At 52.6% G+C, this 26,156-nt stretch overlaps 1 long non-coding RNA gene and 1 pseudogene across 2 annotated transcripts; one reads left to right on the top strand and one right to left on the bottom strand.

Annotated features, from left to right (window-relative positions):
• Positions 1-1,545: 1,545 nt before the first annotated feature.
• LOC118150162 (uncharacterized) lies at positions 1,546-16,372 on the bottom strand (annotated as a pseudogene). Its single transcript, XR_013531271.1, has 9 exons — positions 15,454-16,372; positions 14,584-14,719; positions 14,033-14,103; positions 11,279-11,359; positions 8,020-8,064; positions 7,246-7,314; positions 5,799-6,593; positions 4,656-4,895; positions 1,546-3,715 (listed from the first exon to the last, which is right to left on the bottom strand). The product of XR_013531271.1 is annotated as an uncharacterized LOC118150162 (transcript).
• A 360-nt stretch (positions 16,373-16,732) lies between these two features.
• On the top strand, positions 16,733-25,640 carry LOC118150163 (uncharacterized). Its single transcript, XR_008478473.2, has 3 exons — positions 16,733-17,493; positions 17,634-19,330; positions 24,471-25,640. It is a non-coding gene; the product is annotated as an uncharacterized LOC118150163 (long non-coding RNA).
• Positions 25,641-26,156: the final 516 nt, after the last annotated feature.

The following is a 26,156-nucleotide window of genomic DNA, read 5'->3' as shown; positions in this document are numbered from 1 at the left end:
ACAGATCCACATATCTGTAGTCATGGCAAAGCCACGTTAAATCAGGCTCTAAGTCACCTACGGTATAAAATACAGACAAAATATCAAAATTGTGATCATTTGCCTTTAAACATTCAACCCATATGAAATTTTTTTTTTTGAGAGAGAGAGTCTCACTCTGTTGCCCAGCTGGAGTGTGGTGGTGCGATCTCGCTTCATTGCAACCTCTGACTCCCAGCCTCCCAGGTAGCTGGAATTATAGGTGGGTGCCACCACACCCTGCTGATTTTTCTATTTTTAGTAGAGATGGGGTTTTGTCCTGTTGGCCAAGCTAATCCCAAACTCCTGACCTCAGGTGATCCATCCCTCCTCGGCCTCCCAAAATGCTGGGATTACAGGCATGAGCCAGTACGCCCAGCCTGAAATTACTTTTAAGAGAGTAAATGTGCTGTTGGGCATTATTTCACTTTTGCTTTTTAAAGAAGCAGACCCACCCATTTAAAAAATCTTTTTTCGTTTTTTTTTTGAGACAGGGTCTGGCTGTGTTACCAGGCCGGAATGCGGTGGTGCCGTCTTGGCTCACTGCAGCCCTGACTTCCCAGTCTCTGGAACTATACAGGAGTGCACCACTAGGTCTGGATAAATTTGTATTTTTTGTAGAGACAGGATTTTGCCATGTTGCACGGGCTGATCTCAAACTCCTGGACTCAAGTAATCTGCCTCAGCCTCCCAAAGTGCTTGGATTACAAGCATAAGCCACCGTGCCTGGACTCTGTAATAATGTCACTGACATTTTAAACTGACTTCCTTACTTCTGTATGACCATTCCAGTACCCAGGGGTTTCTGAGGCAGCCTAAGTGTGACTTCACAAAAACAGTAGATTCTTAAACCTTTCGCAGACAGATTTAGAAACTGTCAACTCGATAATCATATGATTTAGCTCAGTAACTATAGAAACGCTGAAGTTATGGCATTGCAAGCCAGAATCCCTTCCTGCTCTTTCAATGCAGCCACTTTTGAATATCTGTGGTATTTTCCAGCCACTTGTATTTCCCTTACAATAATAACAGCTTAAAAATAGTTTTTGCTTTTTTTTTTGTTGTTGTTGGTAGAAAGTGATTTATTTGGAGACAGAGAAACAGGAGAAGGAGAGAGAAAGAAACAGCTAACTCTCACACTGAGAGAATCCAGAAAGATGCAATCCAGGAGAGGAAAGCAGCTTCCACACTGAGTAGAAGGGAATAGAGAGAGAGATGGAGTTTAGGAGGGGAAGACAAGCTTCCAGAAGAGAGTGTAGAAGGGGACCCCAGAGGGGAAATCCAGGAGAGAAAAAACAGCTTCCACAAGCGTGTTTGTGGAAGGGTATTTAAACATGGAGTCCTAACAATAATTTTTAAGGTTTAATGTCCTGGAGGACTTATCGGCAATACTTTTATTTAAAACACAGTATAAGCCAGTTATTCTTTCCATCAGTATTTGAAAGAGTAGATACAATCTCGACCAACAGATCCACTCACGCCTGTTTTCATGACATGTAATACTGAAATGTACAGGCATCCCTGAGAAGTGTTTGAGTAAACAAGTGAATCGCAACAGAGCCTCAATCAGTTAACAGTGTAGATCCATTAAAAAAAGAATCAGTTAGCAGGGTAGATCCAGTTCTCCAAACTGGAAAAAAAAAAAAAAAATCAAAACCAAAACTCTCCTAAGAACTGAAGCTGGGTGTGTGTTGTCACTGCTTCTGTATTTTCAATCCTGATGGACTGCCTATCCTCCTGGTAAGACACGTTTGCTGAAATCTTCAGAGTTTCAAGACACTTGCAGGGAGAGGCGATGCTACTCCCGCCTTTAAGGGAATAGACTTCGCATCAGAGATGAGCACTGTGCCCTCCCCCTCTGCACACGCCCACATCCTCTCATCTACTTGGCTGTGCAAATTGATGGCAGCTGGTCCTCCCACCCCTCCCATGGCCGTGATGCGATCCTGAGTCAGTCATCTTGTGCGGTAGCCTTGTACCCTTTCAATCCCAGAAGCTCGGGCTTACTGAAAGGAGGAAGGGAGTGGGGAGAAATGCAAAACCAAGCAGAGCCTAAAGGCACAATGTTGCAAGGCTGCTCTGTGGGAGTTTGCAAACACAGTGTGGGTGGAATACAAAGCACCCCATCTATGATCTAGGAGAGTCAAAAGGGACCTGCCTCAGGCTCCAGCCAGCCAGCTTCTTTGAAACCCTTCGTGGATTTTGAGGTCTACAAAGTGTGAGAAAAAACACTTGCACTTCATAAAGCGAGAAGGGGAATGGTATCATTTCATGATCCCAAACTGATCATGGTGGTGCAGGCCCAGCGAGCCTCTGGGGGCTGGGTGTGCATCCAGCCTGCCCTTCAGCGCGAAGCTGCTCGCTCACTCGTCATCCTAGTCATCATCGTTCCTGCCCTGGCTGGCCCAGCTGCCACCAAAGAGCTACGGAGGCGAAGACTGCAGGGCACCCCCACCATCTGGAAAGCGTACTCTGGCCATGGCAACTGTTGTGGCTGTAGCAGTGGCTGGAAGGCATCAGGAGGCAGCTTCCAGGTGTCGGGTGGCACAGCGGGCACAGCCTTGAAGCTTCTGTGTGGCACGTTGGCCTAGCGGGCTGGGGCAGGGCCTGGGCTTCTGTGGCTTGCTGGGCTGGGCTTGGGAGCAGGCGTGGATCACGTGCACTGCACAGACGAGGCTGGGGGGAGGCTGCGGTGGCCACCGCAGCTCTGTTGACCCCTTGGCGCCGGCCCCGGATGAGCCCTGCTGGATGCACAGGCACAGCACCTCATGCACCTGCTACAAGATCTTGCCTGGATTCTCAATGAGAAGTGCAGTGCCCAGGTGTGCATCGTCATGGCTGCTCGGTGCTCATCCTGGTGCTCCTCCCTTCACTGGGCTCCGGTTGAGGCCTGCCCACTGTCCTGGGAACTGTGCCCTGGGATCAGGGCTCTGTCTCATAGGTTGAGTCAGAGGCCACAGGATGTGCTGTAGGCTGGTCGGGTGTGCGGGAACACCATCCGTGCTCACTCCTCCCTCTGGTGGCCTCTGAAGGAGTGAGTTTCACTGTGGAAAGTAGAAAATTCATCCAGAGGCCCTGGAGCTGTCTGGGGCTATGGGGCAGCTGGCCGGGTGCTGTCCTGGCAGCCTCCACACTGTGCCAGTCGCTGCCTGCTGAGAGAAGTCGGATACAGGTGCCATTGGGTCAGGCGATGTCTCTGGGCTGGCCTCTTGGTTATGATCACAGTGCCTGGCAGGGCCTTGATGGACCACCACACCCCACGGTCCTGGGGCTGTCCAGGTCACACGTAGAAGGTCCAGAATCCCTGTTCAAACTTGAACCACAGGCCCCTGACGTCCAGGCTCATGGCAGAGCTTGAGCAGGGAGTTCCAGGGGAGGTACCGCCAGGCAGCCTGTGGTCTGTCCTGAGTCGGGAACAGCCTGGCCACACCCTGAGTCCCTTGGGGGGCCCCAAGAGAACAGCCAACCCCCTGGGCTCTACGGAAGTCCTCTTCTGCCTCTGGGCCTCAGCCTCAGGGACAGCCTGGGTGGTCCAGGGTGGGGGAGGACAGGCTCTTGTTCAGGAGGGGCCGCCTGTAACACTGCTGGAGCTGGCCTGGTGTGCTGGGGAGGGCCAGCCCGTCTCTTTCGCAGAGGGCCTTGTTGATGGGGGATGCTCACAGAGGCCTGGGTGCGGGGGACCCTCGCTCCAGTTTTGCTGAAAGGAAAGCAGACATGTGCGGTCAGCTTCTCCACTAAGCCCATTGGGTCCTCACAGGGCCAGGCCCCCCAGACCTGGGTCTCTGGAGTCCCTGGGGTCCCTGTGTGTCTCCCTGTGGGAAGCAGGAAAGTTTCTTTTAAAGTTTCCTTTCTTGTTAAATAAGTGTGCTAATTTAAGCCCTATCCTTTGTAGCTGTTAGACATGCTGTGTGCTTACAGGCACGTAGCACACTCTGTGTCCTTGTACTGTAAGCAAGATATCTGTGCTGGACGTGCTCACAGCCATGTCCCAGCTCTCCATTGCTTTTACCTGTTTTAGAAAAGTTTTAAGTTGTCAGCCAATGGGGTTTTAGTTTAGACTGTGAGGTCTGGCTCCAGCCAATGGAGATCAGACACAGCAGTAAGGACCACCCCGAATGTGTAAGTAAATTTGTGCGTGTTCCCTTTGTTCTTTGTACTCTTATGGCAAGACAGCTAGTGAGAGTGCCCTTCCTGCAGCACAGGAAGTAAAAATTGCGTTGCTGAAAGATCCTTTGTCTCAGTGCTGATTTTTCTCTGTGTCACCGAGTGTCTATTTCCATCACTCCCGAGTCTGATGCTGTGGATGCTGCTGCAGGTGGCCGATCCTGGAGTGACAGTTGTGTGTAAGCTGGGGCCGGGGAGCTGGTGGGGCACCTCGGGTTGCTCCTAAGGCGGCCCGCAGGGTTTGGGCTGGCTTGAGGCTTCCTGCCTCTTTCTCTTACCCCAGGGCTGTGCCGGCTGGGATGCAGCCCTGATTCAGAACTCAGGTGGGAGAGGCCTTCTCTTTCACCTGGCCCCCTTGCCACCTCCCACTGGGGCCTGTCTCCACAGTGGGTGAGATGAATGGCCCCAGGCATGGGGTCCCCTCTGCCCTCTGGGGCCATCCACTGCATGCCAGGAAGGGACCATTTCCATACCTGGCTGAACTCTTGGTTCTGGCTCTGGGCCAGGGCTCCTGCCCATGCCCTCTCCCTGAATCCTCCCCGGGCCAGGGACACTGATTCTCTTGACTCCTTGGCTCAAGGCTTGTTGTCTGGATGCTCTTGAAGGGGGCTTGAGGGCGAGAGGCCCCTGCTGCTCTCAGAGGCTGTGGGTGCTGCAGATTGGGCTGTGGGCTTGCACGGATGGGTCTGGCCTCTCCAGTGCCCTTCAGGGAGCTTCGAGGGCAAGAGAGGAACAATGTGGGAGGTGACAGAGGTGGGACTTAGAAGAGTCTCTTCCCTGGCCCCCTCCTGATCTGTCCAGCATGTGTGTACTCAGCACCTGCCCTGAGGACACACAGGCTTACTTCCAGAGCCTTTTTTTTTTTTTTTTGAGACAGAGTTTTACTCTTATCGCCTAGGCTAGAGGGCAATGGTGCGATCTTGGCTCACTGCAACCTCTGCCTCCCAGGTTCAAGTGATTCTCCTGCCTTAGGCTCCTGAGAAGTTGGGATTACAGGCACCTGCCACCAAGCCCAACTAGTTTTTTTGTATTTTTAGTAGGGATGGGGTTTCACCGTGTTGGCCAGGCTAGTTTCGAACTCCTGACCTTAAGTGATCCATCCACTTGGCCTCCCAATGTGCTGGGATTATGGGCATGAGCCACTGCACCCAGCCTCCAGAAGCTTCTTAGAGGGGGAAGAAGAGGTGCAGGAGGAAGGCCTAGGTAGTGGGGCTGTAGGAGCCTGGGCCCTGTCCACCACCAACTGCCCCAGAGGGTGACTCAGGAGAGGACCTGGTGCTGGGGCTCACATGGGGGTAGTAGGACCCAGCATCTCCTCATCAGTACCCCCATGGAGACCTGAAGGTGCCTGAGCACTGTGGCATCCTCCAGGGCCAAGGCATGAAAGAACTGGTCCTGAATGAACTCCCACAGGCCGGACTGGGACAGCTTCATGAGATGCTCTAGGGACAGGGCGGGCATCAGGCCAGGAGGGGTCCCTGGGAGAGGTTGTTGTCCTCACGTTGTTTCCACCATGGCCCCCTCCCACGGGGCAGTGTCCTTTTTGGGCCACCCCAGGGTCCAGCTGTGCACAGGAGGCCATGGCCAGGGCCAGGCTCGGGCAGGGAGGTGCTCACCTGCCTTTCGTCTGAGTCATGTGGAGGCTGGGCTCAGTATCTGGTGTCTGAGAGGTCTCTTGGTGCCTTGCCCCTCAGATTGGAGCACAGGGTGATGGGGACACTGTGATGGTGCGGTCTGTCCTGCATGGTTCCCTGCCTGGTCTTGGACCTGATTCTGTGAATGCCAGGACTTGATTCTGTGAACTTTGAAGGCTGTGTGCCGTCAGGGTGTGCTTGCCCTGGCTGTGTGTCTACAGAACATACCTGGGTGAGCCCCAAGGATGTCTGTGAAGATGACAGGCGTGGGAGGACCTGGCCCTTCTGAGCTGGGGGCTGGGGGCTCAAGCAGGGCCCTGAAGCAGCAGGGACCCCTTCCCATGGGATGAGATCCCCCCACCCCACTCCCCTGACCAGGCTGGGTCAGAAGAGGTCCTGCAGGTCCTCACGGGGAAGACTCATGTCAGTGGGGATGTGGCTTCTGGAAGGAGGGGCTCCCCAAGGGCTTGGGGCTTCCTGGGGCTCTCCCAAGTTGCATCCTGGCCCTGTCTGCCCATGAGGCTGGGCTCTGCAGGGGGATGTCAGCTCTGGGGCACTGCTTGGTTTGTGTGCCCTGTGGGTACCTGCCTGTACCTCCGCCAGGTGGGGGTGAGCCAGGTCCTCCTGAGGGAGCTGGATTCCTGGGCTGGGGGAGCCAGGCACTTCGAGGCAGGAGGGTCCTTGGGCTGGGGGTCCCAGTGCCTGCTTAATTCATCCATGAGGTACCAGAGGAGTGAGCATAAACGTGGAAATCTGGGAACGCAGCTCGTCCTTATCCTGAGGGAAGTAGCAGAAGTCCTCAGGGCCCCCCGGGGCCTGCCCCCACAACGTCCCTATTCCAGGCATCTCTGCAGACCCTTCCCTGAGGGACAGAACACAAGTGGTGGCCGGGACGCCCCTGACAGCTACCCCCCGGCACGGACCCCCAGGACACACTTCCCTTAGCCCTGCTCAGCCCGAGCCTGGCCCCTGCTCCAGGTCAGGAAAACGAAATTCAAGTCCAAAGCTATGGAGAACTCCATGTCCCTGGCTGGGACTGAGCCTCCTGCCAGCCTCACCAGGTGCTCAAGTCTTCCCTCTCCCCCTGGCCCATGGGACCCAGGCCTCTTGGAAAGAGTTGAGGAGACTGTCCCTTAACCAAGTGTCACAGGATCTTTGGGAAGGACATTGATAACATGTGCTTCTGGTGGGCTGGCACAATTTGTACTACAGAATCCTGAGAAGCCCCTGACCCATCACGAAATCAGAGCCCAATCCCGCAACATGTGGAGCCGTCAGCTGGAAGGGCTCTGACAGGGTTCAGGGGGAGGGGACTGTGGGAAGTAGAAAAGTTCCTTTTTAAAGTTTCCCTGTTAAAGAATAAATCATAAGCTTGTTAGTAACTTTGTTAAGCCCTATCCCGTGTAGCTGTTAGAGATGCCATACTTACAGACACGTAGCACAAGATATCTGTGCTGGATGTGCTCACAGGCATATCCCAGCTCTCCATTGCTTTTACCTGTTTAGAAAAGTTTTAAGTTGTTAGCCAGTCGGGTTTTGGTTTAGATTGTGAGGTCTGGCTCCAGCCAATGGAGATCAGACACAGCAGTAAGGATGACCCTGAATGTGTAAGGAGTAAATTTGTGTGTTTTCCCTTTGTTCTTTGTGCTCTCGTGGCGCAATGGCTAGCAGGGGTGCCCTTCCTGCAGCCCAGGAAGGAAAAATTGCATTGCTGAAAGATCCTTTGTCTCAGTGCTGATTTTTCTCTGTGGCACCAAGCGTCTATTTCCAACATTGGAAAATTGGACCCCTGCCAATTTTCTGATGAAGAAGAGGGCTTCTCAGATCCAAACTCATTTTGTGACAAGAGCCACATCTGTCAGGCGCTTCAGTGACTTGTTCAAAATGTCTCCTGGGAGGAGCGTCCTGGGACACTGCCAAGGTCTGGGGGGCTTTGGGGCAAGTCTGGCAGGACAGCATCATTACTTGCTCTGTAATGCTGCAAGTAATGACGGCCTTGACCTCTTTCCATCTTATTTTGACATCTTCGAGACCCTCTCCTGCTGGGATGTCCAAGCCACCAGTGAGCTTGAGTCCTACCTACGGCATCTTGGTTGGCTGCAAATGCTGAATTTTAAAGAAGCAACGACACCCCACACCCGAGACACCCATACCATGAATATGGGAATGTGACCTGGGAACACCGTTGCCTGGGAATACTCACTGGGTTAGGTGCAGAAGATGCCAGTAGGACAGGGACGAACTCCTGCTGTCTAGAGAAAAGAGAGTTTTGCTTCAGGCAGATGCTGTTTCATTTTGTCTACACACCCTGATGACAAATCCAACTCCAGGTTCCGATGATTTGCCAAATAAGCAGTGACCTTTTCAGGGCGGCTGATTTTTCTTTTTAATAGGAAATTTCTGCTAAAATCCACTTTCAGTGAGCCTGGCGTGATGGCCCGCGCCTGTAATCCCAGCACTCTGGGAGGCCGAGGTGGGCAGATCACCTGAGGTTAGGAGTTCAAGACCAGCCTGACCAACATGGAGAAACCCTGTCTCTACTGAAAACACAAAATTAGCCAGGCATGGTGGGACATGTCTGTAATCCCATCAACTCGAGAGGCTGAGGCAGGAGAATCGCTTGAACCTGGGACGCGGAGGTTGCGATGATCTGAGATGGCACCACTGCACTCCAGCCTGGACAACCAGAGTTAAACTCCATCTCAAAAAAAAAAAAAATCAATTTTCTGTGAAATGCAAATATCCCAGGTGTGTAGTCACTTTGGTTGACTTTTTTCTCCCTTTTTTGCACACTTGAAAGCTCAGTCTCTGGGATGTACAGCTCCACGTTTCTGAACCAATGTGCGGAGTCTCCCACCCACCACCCCAGCACCTCCCAGAGCAGCTCCTTCACCATCCCAGTACCCAGGGTGTCCCCTCTGCAGCTGATCTCTCCCCCTCCATCAGCCCCCCGCCATTCTCATCTGTTATCCATCCCTATGGTTTGGCGTTTTCCAGAATGGCCTGTGAGTTGGAATCCTACAGTGATACACTGTCGGACATGGCTTCTTCCCCTCAGCAAAATGCATCTAAGATTCACCCACAGGATGAAATGCAGTGGCACAATCTCGACTCACTGCAACCTCCGCCTCCCAGGTTCAAGCAATTCTCCTGCCTCTGCCTCCTGAGTAGCTGGGATTATAGGCGCATGCCACCAAGCTTGGTTAATTTTTGTATTTTTAGTAGAGACAGGGTTTCACCATGTTGGTCAGGCTGGTCTTGAACTTCTGACCTTGTGATCCATTCTGCCTCGGCCTCCCAACATGCTGGAATTACAGGTATGAGCCACCGTGCCTGGCTGAGTGTCCTTTTGTTCCAAGGGTGGATGCCCCCTTTCTCCCCTATCCCCATGTCAAAAGTTCTCCGGCTGTGAGTAATGATGAATCACACTGTGAACATGGCATGCAGGTTTTACACGCATGTCAGTTTTCTTTTCTTTTCTTTTTTTTTTTTATGAGATGGAGTTTCGCTCTTCTTGCCCAGGCTGCAGTGCAGTGGCACCATCTCAGCTCACTGCGACCTCTGCCTCCTGGATTCAAGCGATTTTCCTGCCTCAGCTTCCAGAGTAGCTGGGATTACAGGCACCTGCCAGCATGTCCTGCTAATTTTGTATTTTTAGTAGAGACAGCGTTTTGCCATGTTAGCCAGGATGGTCTCTATCTCTTGACCTCGTGATCCGCCAGCCTCAGCCTCCCAAAATGCTGGGATTACAGGTGTGAGGCACCGCACCCAGCTGGCGTCAGTTTGCAAATCACTTGGGTCAATCTCTGAGACACTTTTGGGACATGTGGTGTGAGTCTGCTGAGCTTCGTGAGCGGCCACCCAATGGGCTTCCAAAGTGGCTGTGGCCTGTTGCATTCCCACCGGGCAGGGACGAGCATCCCCAGGGCCCCAGATCCTCCTGGCATTTGGTGTCATCAGTGTTACTTTGGAAGGCTTCTGAGCCCCTCCATCCTGCCGCCCTCCTGTGGCTCCCTACCGTGGCCCCCAGGGTCACAGAGAGCACTTTCCACCATTCCGCATGATTTTGTTTGCTGCTGTCCATCTCCTTCCGAGCTGCCTGGGTTCTGGCCCCACGTGTTTCAGCCAGGCCAAGGGCTTGGAGCCCAAGAGGCACTGAGTCCATGGGCCTGGATGCTCCCTAGGCCAGGAGAGCCCTTGGCACCTCTGTCACCCTCCTGGGTGACACCTGCCTCTGCTCTGGGGAAGCCCCATCCTTCTGGATCACCTCATCTCCCCAGGGACCTTCCAACCCCCACATCTGGTGGAAATTCCCAGGGGACCTCTTGCCCTTCTTTATGACGTGCAGGACAGGGCCAAGAGGAGGAAGCAGCCTCAGAACAGAGAGAAGACTTGATGCCCCACACAGCTGTCATCATCCACAGTCCGCACTTCTGGAAGGAAGGAAGGAAGGAAGGAAGGAAGGAAGGAAGGAAGGAAGGAAGGAAGGAGGGAGGGAGGGAGGGAGGGAGGGAGGGAAGGAAGGAAGGAAAGAAGGAAGGAAGGAGGAAGGGAGGGAAGGAAGGAAGGAGGGAAGGGGGAAGGAAGGAGGACAGAAGGAAGGAAGGAAGGAAGGAGGGAAGGAGGGAAGGAAGGAGGGAGGGAAGGAAGGCAGGAAAGAAGGAGGAAGGGAGGGAAGGAAAGGAAGGAAGGAGGGAGGGAGGGAAGGAAAGAAGGAAGGCAGGAAAGAAGGAGGGAGGGAGGGAAGGAAAGAAGGGAGGAAGGAGGGAGGGAGGGAAGGAAGGAAGGAGGGAGGGAGGGAGGGAAGGAAGGAAGGAAGGAAGGAAGGAGGGAGGGAGGGAGGGAGGGAGGGAAGGAAGGAAGGAAGGAAGGAAAGAAGGAAGGAAGGAGGAAGGGAGGGAAGGAAGGAAGGAGGGAAGGGGGAAGGAAGGAGGGACAGAAGGAAGGAAGGAAGGAAGGAGGGAAGGAGGGAAGGAAGGAGGGAGGGAAGGAAGGCAGGAAAGAAGGAGGAAGGGAGGGAAGGAAAGGAAGGAAGGAGGGAGGGAGGGAAGGAAAGAAGGAAGGCAGGAAAGAAGGAGGGAGGGAGGGAAGGAAAGAAGGGAGGAAGGAGGGAGGGAGGGAAGGAAGGAAGGAGGGAGGGAGGGAGGGAGGGAGGGAGGGAGGGAAGGACGGAAGGAAGGAAGGAAGGAAGGAAGGAAGGAAGGAAGGAAGGAAGGAAGGAAGGAAGGAAGGAAGGTTCTTGACCTATTCCTTCTTTGGGTCACCAGGGGGTGTCCCTACCCATGAGCTAGGGGTGGCCCAGGCCCTGGCATCAGACTCTCTCCTGGCAAGTTGAGGTTTGCAGGAACGAACAGGAAAGCTGGTGTCCCTCTGAGAGGCTGGTGGTGCCAGGATACAGCCTTGGGAGCCTATCCCCTGACCCTGTAGAAAGTGGTCACGGGGCTTTTCCCTCCCCACATCACCTCCTTACTGCTCCGGTATCATTGCCAGTCGAGAAGCATCTGCAGCAATTTCTTTGTGCCTCTCATCTCCTGATGGCTTTGCTGTCAGTCAAATGAGACAAAGTTAGCAGAGCTACCAGGATGCCCTTGAATGTTGGGTCCTGGGATTCAGGGCCCAACAGCGTCAACTGGAAAGAGCCAGGAAAGGGCTGGCCCCGGGGGGCTGAGATCCTCTGACTCAACAGACGCTGGTGTCCTGGCCTGGTGACTTGGGACATGCCATCCTCAGGCCACAGACACCCTGGGCGTTGGTTGGGTCCCAGCCTCCAGTGGGGGGTCTTGGCACAAGTGGGCAGTGACTGCTGGGCCACAACTGTGGTTTTCAGTTTAGGGTTTGGTCACACTACCACAGGGACAGAGCCTTGGGGTTCAGGGCCAGCAGGAACTGCTGCCCCTCCCAGGGACAGCCTGTCACTCCCACTCACCACTGCCTGGGCCCAAGGGCTGCTGACCACCCCCTGAGTCCCCCTGTCCCTGGAATAGCCTCTCACGCAGCAGAGCCAGGCTTTTATCTTTTCCTCCAGGGCACTGATGGGTGGCAGCTTCGTCTCACTGTAAAGCAACCCAGGCGGAGCTGTCCTCCTCCTCCCCTACTAGCGGGACCAAGGCAAAAACCAGCCCTGTCCCCACCCCGCCCAGGTCTCAGTCCAGGGGACCGACAGGGAAGGGAGGATGGGTGCTTCCCTGCCAGCTGGTGCCTGGGAGGGGCGGGGGCCTTGGAGAAGAGGGAACACAGGGCCCACCCAACAGGGGATGCCTGGGGCTTGGGGAGGGAGAGGCTTGGGCCGTACAATGGGGCTGCCCCTCCTGGGCTGAGCCAGTGCCTTCTGCCGGAGCTCAGAAAGTCCAGCCCTGAGATGGGATGGGTGTGGCCCAAGAGCAGTTCCCGAGGGATCGATCCCATCACCAGTCTGGGGCCCAGGGAGTCTGGCCCAGGACCTGCCCAGGGCATGGAGGGAACACCCTAGCCCTATCCCACCTGATGCCCCCAGGGGCCCTTGCATGACCCGACCTTCCCTGGTACACCTGCCTCTCCCTGCATCCCGGCTGCCGACCCTGTCGGTTCCTTGACTTTGCCCATCCTGCCCAGCCCAGAGACTGTCTCTCTGGCCAGCCTGGCCCTTCTTTGACCCTCATCCATCAGAACCCTCGAGCGAGGGACCTGGATCCATCCACACACCCACCTTGACAGCTGGCTCCCCGGGCTGCCCAGTGCTGCCAGGGAGATGCCAGAGGCAGCAAGGGTGAGTGAGGGCCCCACAGGCAGCCGGGATGGCCCCACAGTCCCATCTCCAGCCTCAGCTGCCTCTAGGGGCTGCTGTTGTCCATCCATCGGTCCTTAGCCTCCTCTGAGCCACGATGGGCTCCTGACTGTCCCGACTTGGCCTTCCTGATCTGCCCTCTGCCTTTGTGCTAATGGATCCAGCGGGGGGCAGGGTCTCCAGAGGGCCATGCAGAGCCCTGGGGACTGAGGCCCCTCTGCTAAGGGGTCCCAGGTGAGCTGCTGCCCCCTGCCCCACCCACGTGTTGTTCACCCAAGACCATCAGCTCCATCCTAGTCCGGCACCATTCAGGTGTGTCCCAGAAGTGGCACCTCCCTTTCTCCTTCCTGTGGCCCCCGAGGGACAGGCTCCAGGCTGGGCTCCCCTTCCCAGGCCCCAGGCCCCCTCTCAGCACCAAGGCAGGTGGCCTGCAGCCTCCCTGGCCTCACCCTGACATGCCCTAGCTGACTCCCTGCTCCTCTTTCCCTCCACCCTCACTGCCCCCACACCTCTCCCCATAGGGCAGCTCAGCTGGGCCCCCTGAGCCCTCAGAGACATACTGGATAACTGCCCACAGGCTAGGTCAGGCACCCCCTTGCCCTGTGGCCATAACCTGTGGGTCTCACTGAGGCAGGGCCCAAGGGGACAGGGCCAAACCCTCAGGCTGCCCCCTACTCTCATGCTGCCTTTGAGACCACTCTGCTGAGAGCATCTCCATCCCCACCTGCTCCTCCAAGATCCCTAGATGAGCCTCGCAGCTGTGACCTGCCGCCGGCCACCTGCAGGGTATCCAGCTGGAGTTCCTATGCTGGAAAGAAGGTTGGCGGCCAGAGGTGGTGGCTCATGCCTGTAATCCCAGCACTTAGGGAGGCTGAGGCAGGCGGATCACAAGGTCAGGAGTTCGAGACCAGCCAGGCCAACATAGTGAAACCCCATCTCTACTAAAAATACAAAAAATTAACCAGGTGTGGTGGCGGGCACCTGTAACCCCAGGTACTGGGGAGGCTGAGGCAGGAGAATCACTTGAACCTGGAGACACAGGTTGCAGTGAGCCAAGATCCCACGATTGTACTCCAGCCTGGATGACAGTGAGAAACTCTGTCTCAAAAAAAAAAAAAGTTTGGCCCAAGCCAGGAAGATATGTCCTGTCTCAGAGAGGCCTTTCTAAAATAAAAACTCGTTCCAGAGGTGAGTTTGGTGGTGGGTGGGTGGTGGGGACAGAGTACTCACTGCAGACTCCCAAAAACTTTGTAAACTGTCCACATCCTTGGGCCCTGTCAACGTCCCTGTGACCCAGAGGGGTCCAGAGTGAGGGGGTTGAGGTGAGGGGTGTGGGGATGCAAAAGCATGGGCTAACCCCTTCCCTCCGTGCTTCCCAAGGGAGCCCAGGACCCTCCCACCAGGGCACATTGGGAGAGGCCTCCTTCCCTGGAGGGAGCAGCCTGAGCTGTACCTGCTCACACTTGGCAATGATGTCCCCGCTCCTGGGCAAGTAGTGTAGCCTCGTCTTCCTTTGTGTACATCCTGCGGGACAACATTGCCCGATGGCTATGCTGCACCTGAGCCCTTCAGAGAACACCTGGACCACTCCCAGGAACTCTGAGACTCTGCTGGCCAGGTGAGCCCCATGCCACCACTGCCCTCGGTGAAAAGGGGCTGGACCCAGCGGCCCCATGCCTGCTGGGGTCTCTGGAGGTCTCTGCCCCCGACCAGAGGTGGGCTCCTTCCTGAAGACTTGAGAATGGGGGGACCACGACACAGAGGCCTGTTGTCCCCAAACGCCCCAAGACAGGGCCACAGGGGATGGACTGCATCCCCCTGCTGAGGGGGAGGGGCCCATGATGCGCTATTCCGGGCACCTGGAGGCAGACAGGGATCAGGGACCAGAGAGCTCCATATGCTCAGCCTCCGTGATCGCTCAGGGACCACGAAGATGCCCAGTTTCCTACAGGGAACAAGACATTTCGTGACTGCTCCGTTTCATTCCACCTCCACCAAACTCACCTTTGGCTAGCGAAGCCGCGTCAAGAATAGCAGCAGCCAAACGGGAGGGCGCTTGGTTTGGGCCAAAGCCTCCCTCTGTGCTTATGGAGATGTCTCAGGCAGAGGGATGGTGGGTTCCACTATTCCGAGCTGTCAGCTGTCAGTACAGGAAGGGGCCTTGTGTTCTTGGATCACCAAGAAAGAACGAGAGAACTTGGGACTTGGTCCTGGAGAACCCCAGAGGGACCCCTCCCACGAACAGTCAGGGAAACACGAGGCCTCTAGAGGAGCAGACAGAGAAAGGACCACATGGGGAAGAACCCCAGACTCGGCGAGCAGGATGAATGATCATCGCTCCTGAAGTCTGGGTTGACCAGATCTCCTCCTACAGGGACCCACCTTAGGGCACAGACTTGGACGGAGGACCACTCTCCACCCCACCCACAGGGGCTCCGTTCTGGGGGCTCTTCCAGGGTAAGGCTCAGGCCCATTGGGGTCAGAAACCCCAGGCAGATGTGCAAATGTGCAATCCAGGACAGAGAGGCCACGGAGGTCAAGGCTTGAGTTCAGCCTGGCACAGGGGAGGGCTGAGAGCACGGCCCAGCGTCATGTCTGGGTTTCTGGGCCAGTTACTGCCCCCTGACCTCAGGCATCTCACCTGTTCAGTAGGTACACTTGGAGACAGCACCCCCCCACCCCCCCGCCCCCCGCCACCTTGGGGATGCCGTAAGGATGGAGGAGATGACCATCTACAAGGTCAGCACAGAACAGGCACCCACTGAGTGCTGTTGCGCACCGGGTAGTGACTGTCCCCAAGCCAGTAGCAGGGAAGAGAGCAGGTTGTGCTCTCCTAAGTCTGATCAGGCAGCGGGGCTGAGATGAGCCTCTCACCTAGAAAAGTGTCCTCTGTGCACAGCCACTTACAGACACCGCTGTGTCTCCAACTGCTCCACGACACGGAGGCGGGCGGAGGGCACTTGGCACAGTGACAGCATCGGTATGAGCCACCTGTCACAATGGGCCCCTGCCTGGCTCTGCAGGGACCAGAGTCGGCAGCGTCCCCTGCCCCCCGAATGGTCAACATGGATGCGTGCAGTTTGTGCATGTGAGCATGCATGTGTGTGGGTGAACACATCTCTCCTCCAGCTGGTCCTGTCTGCCCCACTCACGCCTGCATCCGGGTCCCTGTCACTGTCGCCCCAGGGCTTGTGGTCAGCATCAGAGCACCCATGGGGACTCCCCAGCCTCTGCTCTCTCCATGCTGGGTGGTTCTGGGGAGGCAGATGGGGCAGGGGCATCGGGCAAAGGGCAGAGGGCAGGTGCCCCCCTAGGGGTGACTTGGGTACTGTGTAAAGTGCCAGGTCTGCGTGGCAGAGCCAGATTCAACACGCCTTCTCACCTCCTTTCCCCAGAAGCCCACTGGGGTGCTGTGACTGGTATACCCCTCCCTACAGAAGGAGGCTTCAAGGACAAACCCCTGACCTGAGATCACCCAGGCTCACACTGGCCAGGGCCCACTGACCAGGCCTCCCATGGTTGAGCTGCCACTGAACAGGTCCTTGCTGACCGCCCTCACAGTGACCAGGTCCCACTGAGCAGACATGGACTGACCGGGTCCTGCTGACTGCGTCCCACAGACCAGGCCCTGGCTTGCCAGACCCCACTGACTAGGCCACAATGACAAGGCTGCAACTGATGAGGCCCCCACTGACCAGGCCCCAATGGATGGGCCCCACCGAATAGATCTCACCAATCAGATCCCAGCTGAACAGGCCCCAACTGCCCAGTCTCCTCTGACCAGGCCCCAACTGCCAGAGCCCTGCTGGCCAGGCCCCCAGCTGCTGGACCCCCTTTGACCACGCCCCAGCAGTTGGATCCCTGGCAACCAGGTCCCAACTGCCACATCCCCCCAGCCAGGCCCCAGCTACTGGACTCCTACCGACCAAGCCCCAAATTCTGGATTGCTGACCACCAGGCCCCAACTGCCAGATATCTCTAACTAGACCACACTGATCTGATCCCCACTGACCAGCCCCCAACTGCTGGACCCCCTCCAACCAGGCCCCAACTAGGAGACCCCCACTTATCAGGCCCCAACTGCCAGACCTCACTGACCAACCCCCAACTCCCAGGACACCCACTGACCAGGCCCCAATCGCTGATCCCTGTCAAACAGACCCCAACTGCCACATCCCGCTAAACAGTCCCCCGCTGTCATGTCCCCTCTGCCCAGGCTACAATTGCTGGACTCCCTCCAACCAGGCCCCAACTAGGAGACCCCTGCTGACCAGGCCCCAATGTCCAGACCTCATTGACCAGGCCACCCTGATCTGAGACTCACTTCCCAGGCCCCACCTGCTGGACCCCCATAGACAAGACTGCAACGGCCAGATCTCTGCTCACCAGGCCCCAACTTCAAGACCCACTTGTCAGGCCCCAACTGTGGGACCCCTGCTAGGCAGCCAGGGCCCAACTACTGGACCCTCACTGTCCACGCCCCAACCGCAGGACCTGACTAGGTCTCACTGATCAGATCCCTGCTGACCTTGCCCCAGCTGCAGACCCCTGTCTGTTGCAGAATATTTTGTAGACAGAAGAGACCAATGTGTGAAACAGGAGGATTTTATTGAGGTGGACACTGGCTCAGCGGACCAGCATCCCAAGGCTGAGCGCCTAACAGAGACAGGGCTTGACTTTCTATACATCCAGGATGATGTAGCAGCTAACAGGTTTCCAGAAGCCAGAAAAAAGAAGAGTCCATTAATTTGTAACATGTCTTGTGATGTACGTTACATTTGAAAACAGCATTTTGAGAAACGCCTTGCACATCCTTTGGGTGTTATTTGCCCTGTGACCTTGCAGCTGGTCAGCAAGAAGAACAGGAGTCTTGAGATGCCGGGAACTTGCTGAGAACATGGGGAGGATAGGAGGGTAGGTTGTATAGGGAGTTAATTAATTTCAAGCAGAGCTGGGGGTTAGGTTTGATATTGAACACAACACAGTAAACTTTATTCTGCAGCAATTACAGACAACTTTTGTTATTATTTAATTTTCCTCTTTATGTCAACCAGGCCCCAACTGCTGGACCCCACCGACCAGGCCCCAGCTGCCAGCCCTCTGCTGACCAGGCCCTAAGAACTGCCAGCCCCTGCTGACCAGGCCCTAAGAACTGCCAGCCCTCTGCTGACCAGGCCCTAAGAACTGCCAGCACCTGCTGACCAGGCCCTAAGAACTGCCAGCCCCTGCTGACCAGGCCCTAAGAACTGCCAGCCCCTGCTGACCAGGCCCTAAGAACTGCCAGCCCCTGCTGACCAGGCCCTAAGAACTGCCAGCCCCTGCTGACCAGGCCCTAAGAACTGCCAGCACCTGCTGACCAGGCCCTAAGAACTGCCAGCCCTCTGCTGACCAGGCCCTAAGAACTGCCAGCCCTCTGCTGACCAGGCCCTAAGAACTGCCAGCCCCTGCTGACCAGGTCTCACTGGTCAGATGCCCACTAAACAGTCCCCTGCTGACCAGACCCCACTGGCCAGACCTTCCATGATCTGACCCTCATTGAATGGATCCCACTGAGCAGATCACCATTACCATGCCCTCACCAACCAACACCCAGTGAGTAGGCTTCTGATGACCAGGCCCACACTTCCAGGGCGCTAGTGACCAGGTCACCATGACAAGGCCCCATTGACCCAAACCCTGCTGACTGGTCCCAGCTGGCCAGTATCTCAATGGCAAGGTCACTGCCAACAATGCCCCTTCCAACCAGGCCACTGCTGACCAGGGCCCCGCTGACCATGGCCCCGCTGGGGGGAGTCCTTCAGTGGTACTGTATTGGCTGACCACACCCCTGGATGGCCAGGCCTCTGCTGACACAGTCCCCACAGAACATGTCCCCAGAGACCGGGTCCCAGATAACCAAATCCTGCGGACCGGGGTCACTGACCAGGCCACACTGGTCATGCTTCCAATGGCAAGGCCTTCACTGACTGACCAGTCCACGCTGCCAGGCCGCAGCTGAGTAGCCCACAATCATGAGGTTCCCACTGACCAGGTGCTAATCCCCCATGCTACTAACTAGATTCTACTCTTCAGGTCCTGCTGACCAGACCCCCAGAGGCCGGGTTGCCACTGAACAAAACACCACTCCCTTTGCCCCCACTGACTAGGTTTTTGTTTTGTTTTCTTTTGTTTTTTTTGAGATGGAGCCTCACTCTGTCACCTAGGCTGGAGTGCAGTGGCGGGATCTCGGCTCACTACAACCTCTGCCTCCTGGGTTCAAGAGGTTCTCCTGCCTCAGCCTCTGGAGTAGCTGGGATTACAGGCACGAGCCACCACGCCTGGCTAATTTTAAATTTTTAGTAGAGATGGGGTTTCACCATGCTGGCCAGGCTGGTCTTGAGCTCCTGACCTCCGGTGATCCACTTGCCTTGGCTTCCCAAAGCGCTGGGATTATAGGCGTGAGCCACTGACCCACCGGCCCACTGACTAGGTTTTTACAGATAAGGCTCGTACTGAGTAGACCGCAGTGACCCATTCCTCACTGAGCAAAACCCCAGACTTAGGCCCTGCTGACCGGGCTTCCCCTGAACAGGCCCGCACTGAGAAGACTCCGGCTGACCAGGTCACCACAGACAAGGCCCCCAGTGACTATTCCACTGACCACGCGTTTGATGACCAGGCCCCCACTGACCACCAGAGTGAATGACCAGGGCAAAGTGTCAGATCATCCAAGTTTATTGAGCCAATGTGAAGAGGACCCATTGGGGAAAATGTGAGTCACAGCAGCAACTGTGGCTGTGTGTTCCAAACAGATGCTTAAGAGTTTTGGGATTTATTCTGTTAGTTCAAACCACACCATTTCGTAAGCCCTCTGCCATTTTGCAGGCCTTGATCAAAGTGAAACATTCCACAGGGTTTTGGGCTGTGAGAAGTGTCCTGCCAACTGCCTGACTTTTTTTTTTTTTTGAGATGGAGTTTTGCTCTTGTTGCCCAGGCTGGAGTGCAATGGCATCCTCTTGGCTCACTGCAACCTCTGCCTCCCGGGTTTAAGATATTCTCCTGCCTCAGCCTCCCGAGTAGCTGGGATTATAGGCATGCACCACCACACCTGGTTAATTTTGTATTTTTAGTAGAGATGGGGTTTCTCTGTGTTGGTCAGGCTGGTCTTGAACTCCTGACCTCAGGTGATCCGCCTGCCTTAGCCTCCCAAAGTGCTGGGATTACAGGCATGAACTACTGTACCCAGCCTTGAGAGCAGAACTTTTTGACTTGGATGAAGCTCAGCTTATTACTTTTTCTTTCTTTTTTTTTTTTTTTTGAGACGGAGTTTCGCTGTTGTTACCCAGACTGGAGTGCAATGGCACGATCTCGGCTCACCGCAACCTCCACCTTCTGGGTTCAAGCAATTCTCCTGCCTCAGCCTCCTGAGTAACTGGGACTACAGGCGCGCACCACTATGCCCAGCTAATTTTTGTATTTTTAGTAGAGACGGTTTTCACCTTGTTGACCAGGAGAGTCTCACCTTGTTGACCAGGAGAGTCTCACCTTGTTGACCAGGAGGGTCTCCATCTCTTGACCTTGTGACCCACTCGCCTCAGCCTCCCAAAGTGGTGGGATTATAGGCGTGAGCCACTGTGCCCGGCTTCTTTTATGAATTATGTCTTTGGTGTCATATTTAAAAATTTATTGCCAAACCCAAGATCATCTGGATTCTCTATGTTATTTTCTAAGAGTTTTTAGAATTTTATGTTTTACATTTAGATCTACGATCCATATAAATTTTTAAAATTATTTTATATATTTTAATTAATTTATTTATTTTGAAAGAGGGTCTCACTCCTGCTGCCCAGGCTGGAGTGTGCAGTGGTGGCACAATATTTGCTCAGTGCAGGCCCAACTTCCTGAGCTCAGGTGAGCCTCTTACCTCAGCCCCCATGCACCACCATGCCTGGCTAATTTTTTACATTTTTAGTAGAGATGGGGTTTTGCCAGGTTGCCCAGGCTGGTCTTAAACTCCTGGGCTCAAGCGATCCACCCGCCTCAGCCTCCCAAAGTGCTAGGATTTCAGGCGTGAGCCACCTCTCCCGGCCTTATGGTCCATTTTGAATAAACATTTGTGAAGGGAATAAGATCTGTGTCTAGATTTTTTTTTTTGTATGTGGATGTCCAGTTGTTCTGGCACAATTGTTTTTGAAAAGACTATTTTTCTTCATCATGTCGCCTTCTCACCTTTGTCAAACATCAGTTGACTGTACCTGTGTCGATCTATTTCTGGGCTCTCTGTCCTGGTCCATTGGCCCATTTGTCTTTTCTTTCCCTGATATGACATTGTCTTGATTACTGTAGCTTTATGGGAAGTCTTGAGGTTGGATAGTTGGTTTTAATCTTTCAATATTGTGTCGGCTATTCTGGGTCTTTTCCTCTGCACAGAAACTGTAGGATCAGGTTGCTGATATTCACAAAATAACGGTCTAGGATTTTTATTGAGATTGCTTTGAATCTATAGATCAAGTTGGGAAGAACTGACATCTTGAAAATGTTGCGTTTTCTTCGTCGTGAATGTGGAATATCTCTCTATTCATTTCGTCCTTTGATTTCTTTCATCAGAATTTTGTCATTTTCCTCCCATAGATCTGTACCTGTTTTGTTAGATTGATGCCTCTGTAATTCAATTTTCAGGGAACCAATGTCAATGGTTTTGTGGTTTTGATTTCAAATTCCAATTGTTCATTGCTATATAGAAAAGAGATCGACTTTTATGTATTAACCTTGTATCCTGCAAACTTTCTACAAAAGCTTGTACATTCCAGGAGATTTGTTGTTGTTGATTCTTTCAACTTTTCTGCACAGACAATCGTAGCTTCTGCAGACAAAGACAGGTTTTGTTGTTGTTGTTGTTGTTGTTTTTGAGATGGAGTCTCACTCTGTCACCAGGCTGGACACCACCTCAGCTCACTACAACCTCTGTCTCCCAGTTTCAAGCTATTCTCCTGCCTTAGCCTCCCGAGTAGCTGGGACTACAGGCATGCACCACCATGCCCAGCTAATTTTTCTATTTTTAGTAGAGATGGGGTTTCACCACATTGACCAGGATGGTCTCCATCTCTTGGCCTCGTGATCTGCCTGCATCAGACTCCCAAAGCGCTGGGGGTTACAGGTGTGAGCCACCACGTGCCCTGCCACAGACAGTTTTGTCTCTTCCTTTACAATCTGTGTATTTTTAATTTTTTCCTCTTATCTTATTGCATTAACTATGACTTCCAATACAATGTTGATATCCTTGCCTGACTGCTGATCTTAGCGGAAAAGCTGCTACTGTCTCACCGTTAAGTATGACGTTAGCTGTAGGGCACTTTTGCATATTCTTTATCAAGTTGAAGAATTCCCTTCCAATCCTATTTTACTGAGCATTTAAAAAATCATGAATGGGTGCTTACTTTTTTTTTTATCAAATGCCTTTTCTGCATTTATTGTTATGATTAGGTAATTTTTTCTTTAGCCTGTTGATATGACTGTGAGCCAACGTTAATGGATTGTAAATGTTGAAGCAGTCTTGTGTACCGGGGATAAATACTGCTTGGTTGTGGTGCAGTTCCTTTTATACACTGTTGGATTCAATTTGCTGGTATTTTACTGAGATAGCTGTGTTCATGAGAAATACTGGTCAATATAATTTCCTTTTATTTTCTTCATTTCTTCCTCCCTCCTTCCCTTCTTTACTTCCTTCCTGCATTTATCCCTTACCTCCTTCTTTCCTCCCTTCCTTTTGTTCTTCATTTTCTGATAATGTGTTTGCTTGCCACTGTAGTTAGTGTAGTGCTGATCTCGTAGGAAGAGTTGAGAAATATTTTCTCTGCTTCCATTTTCCAAAAGAGACAGTGGAAAATTAGCATAATTTCTTTCTTGTATGTTTGGTAGAATTTATCAGTGAACCAATCTGGGCTTGAGGCTTTCTGTTCTGGAAGGTTAATAATTAATTATTGACTCATTTCTCTTTTTAAAATTAGTATTCTCCTATTTTATTTAAGCTGTCAGAACAAAATACTAGAGGGAAATATTTTTATGACACGGAAACAGATTTTTCAATGATTATAGGCCTATTCGGATTGTCTATCATAGTTTCTTTTCTTTTTGTGACAGGGTTTTGCTCTGTTGCCTAGGCTGGAGTGCAGTGGCACAATCTCGGCTCACTGCAACCTCTGCCTCCTGAGTTCAAGTGATTTCCCTGCCTCAGCCTCCTGAGAACCTGGGATTACAGGTGCACACCACCACACCTGGCTAATTTTTGTATTTTTAGTAGAGACAGGGTTTCACCATATTGGCCAGGCTGGTCTTGAACTCCTGACCTCATGTGATCCACCTGCCTCCGCCTCCCGAAGTGCTGAGATTATAGGCATGAGCCACTGCACCCAGCCTAGGAATATTTTTATGACATGGAAACAGATTTTTCAATGATTACAGGCCTATTCGGATTGTCTATCATAGTTTCTTTTTTCTTTTCTTTTTGTGACAGGGTTTTGCTCTGTTGCCTAGGCTGGAGTGCGGTGGCACAATCTCTGCACAATCACTGCAACCTCTGCCTCCGGAGTTCAAGTGATTTCCCTGCCTCAGCCTCCTGAGAACCTGGGATTACAGGTGCACACCACCACACCTGGCTAATTTTTGTATTTTTAGTAGAGACAAGGTTTCACCATATTGGCCAGGCTGGTCTCGAACTCTTGACCTCATGTGATCCACCTGCCTCCGCCTCCCAAAGTGCTGAGATTATAGGCATGAGCCACTGCACCCAGCCTAGGAATATTTTTATGATATGGAAACAGATCAGTTTTCAATAATTATAGGCCTATTCAGATGGTGTATTACACTTTATTTCTTTATTCTTTTCCTTCTCCTTTCTCACATATTTTGGATAGACCAAAGGTGAATGATAGTATATACATATGATCCAATATTATGTAGCTGATAAAAATTATGAGAAACGTAAGGCTTATATCAATTGTTTACATACTTAAATGATAAGCATGTAAAATATTTACACAGTAAGTATAAAGATCAAAGGACATTATGAAAACTAAAGTTAGGTAAACTGTACAGGTGTTTAAAGAGATTATTTGTTAAGGCTAGTCAGGCAGAGTGGTATACAGGAAAGAAAACGAATTTTATTTTATTGTCGATATTATTTTTTGAGATAGGGCCTCACTCTGTCACCCAGACTGGAGTTCAGTAGCACAATCAGGGCCTCAAACTCCCGGGCTCAAGTGAACCCCTCACCTCAGCCTCCCGAGTAGCTGGGACTACAAGCATGTACCACCACACCCAGCTAATTCTTCATTCATTCTTTCTTTCTTTTTGAGACCGAGTCTCACTGCAGCCCTGGCTGGAGTGCAGTGGCGCCATCTCGGCTCACTGCAACCTCTGCCTCCTGGGCTCAAGTGAACCTCCCACCTCAGCCTCCTGAGTAGCTGGGACTACAGGCATGCATCACCACACCCTGCTAATTTTTTGTATTTTAGTAAAGATGGGGTTTCACCATGTTGCCCAGGAGGGTCTCAAACTCCTGAGCTCAGGTGATCTGCCCACCTCAGTCTCCTAAAGTGCTGGGATTACCGGTGTGAGCAACCAGGCCTGGCCCCAGCTAATTCTTTAAATTTTTGTAGAGTCGGAGTTCCACTCTATTGCCCAGGCCATTCTGGAACTCCCAGGCTAAACCAGTCCTTCCACCTTGACTTCCCAAGGTGCTGGATTACAGATGTGAGCTACAAGTCCTGCCCAAGAAAAGCGAGTTTAAACCCACTGACATTATATTTCTAATGCCAGCAGAACCACTTACTAGCTTTGGAATCTCAAAAAAGCATTTTAAAGCTCTGAGAGTCCTAGCACTGCAATAATGACCCAAAAAATTCTAATTACAGGGTTTGGAAGTAGGAACCACTCCGTCATTGCGATTCTCTCCTCTCTTCTTGTTGAATTAAATTCCTAATTTCAAAATGCAAATGAAAGTAAATAAAAGCATTGGGGAACGACCTTGCCCTGTAGTATGAAAGGGGAAGATTCTCAAGCACAACAGCCTCCGATGAAATTGCCACAGCTCCACCTAGAAGAGAGATGTGAGACTTCGGATGCTAAATTGACCAGCACCCTAGCATCAATCCCATGTTCTGTCAGCAGACCAGGAAGTGTCCATGACCATGGACAGAAAATCATGTTTGGAAAGGAAGCTTGCTGCTCAATCCCTTCTGTGCCCCTCTGCCTGAGATCTCTCCCCCACCATTTTATTTGTTGATAAGCTATCCAGACAACGTTCTTCCTGTACTGAGCCAGGAAGGAAATGTGTGAGATTTGATGGAGGCAGTTTTCTTTTAAGACTTGGAACCAACCCAAATGCCCATCAATAATAGACTGGATAAAGAAAATGTGGCACATATACACAGTGAAATACTATGCAGTCATAAAAAAGGATGACTTCATGTCCTTTGCAGAGACATGGATGAAACTGGAAACCATCATTCTCGGCAAACTGACACAAGAACAAATAAAATAAAATAAAATAAAATAAAATAAAATAAAATAAAATAAAATAAAATAAAAAAACAAAAAATGGAAAAAAAGAACTAGTGGAGAATATTTGTGAAAAGTTGTGTCAAGTGGAGAATATTTGTGTAGATCTGGGCAGCCCAGAGCAGAGTGACCAGAAGATGGGTCTGCAGGCTGGTATGGGGCTGGACATCTCCACACAACCTCATAGTCCTGGGGCCCAACCCTCCACCCAGGCCATGGGAGCACGTGAGACAAGAGTTGGGCAGGGTAGACCTTTAATCCACTCTAATAGGCTGGAGTGTGGTGCTTCCTCTTTGACCCTTCTAGCCTCCACTCCCAATGTATCTCTGCGCAGAAGGCTTGGCTAGGTGTGTCAGACATTGTAAATCCTCAGCATCAATCATGCTTTAACCTAGAATCCAGAGTCCAGGCAGGGACAGGAGAGGCGAATGTGTAGATATCTTCTCCCTTATCAGGACAGGACTCAGCATCAGAAAGTTCACCTCCACTGGGCCAGAGAGTGAACCAGAAAACCCTGAGGTGAAGGTGTGTCCATTGGTGGGTGCTTCTTTGCTCCCAGACCTCCTTTGGATTAATTTCTCCCCAGGATAATGGGATCAAACACTAAATCCCTGGAGTTCATAGCCTGATGGTGACCCTGACTCTGTTTGTCCCACTCTAAAGTGAGAGGATTGTTTGAGCCCAGGAGGTCAAGGCTGCAGTGAGCAATGATTGCACCACTGCATGTTAGCCTGGTGGTCACTTTCCTCAGAGTTGTACTGATGAAAGAGGCAGGGCTGACCTGGTATGGTCTGCGGTGATCGGAGTGACCCAAGATCCTCGGTTCCTATCTCGCAAATGAAGGACCCACCGAGTCAGGGCAGAGGTGAAAAATAAGGGATAGCTAGAGGCTTGGAGTAGCTTGACTGCTGTGGGGATTGCAGGGGCCAGTGCAGAGGGGGCCATGTCCTCCTTTTTGTCCCCAGACTTGGAGACACCTTGTGTGTTTCAACAGGGGAACTTGGAGCAGGACTCAATGGTGAGTGCCCCCTTACAAACAG

Source organism: Callithrix jacchus, chromosome 22, assembly GCF_049354715.1.
Source record: "Callithrix jacchus isolate 240 chromosome 22, calJac240_pri, whole genome shotgun sequence".
Taxonomy (NCBI): domain Eukaryota; kingdom Metazoa; phylum Chordata; class Mammalia; order Primates; family Cebidae; genus Callithrix; species Callithrix jacchus.
Note: the sequence above shows the minus strand (reverse complement) of the source record. Positions and strands in the feature narration are given on the sequence as shown.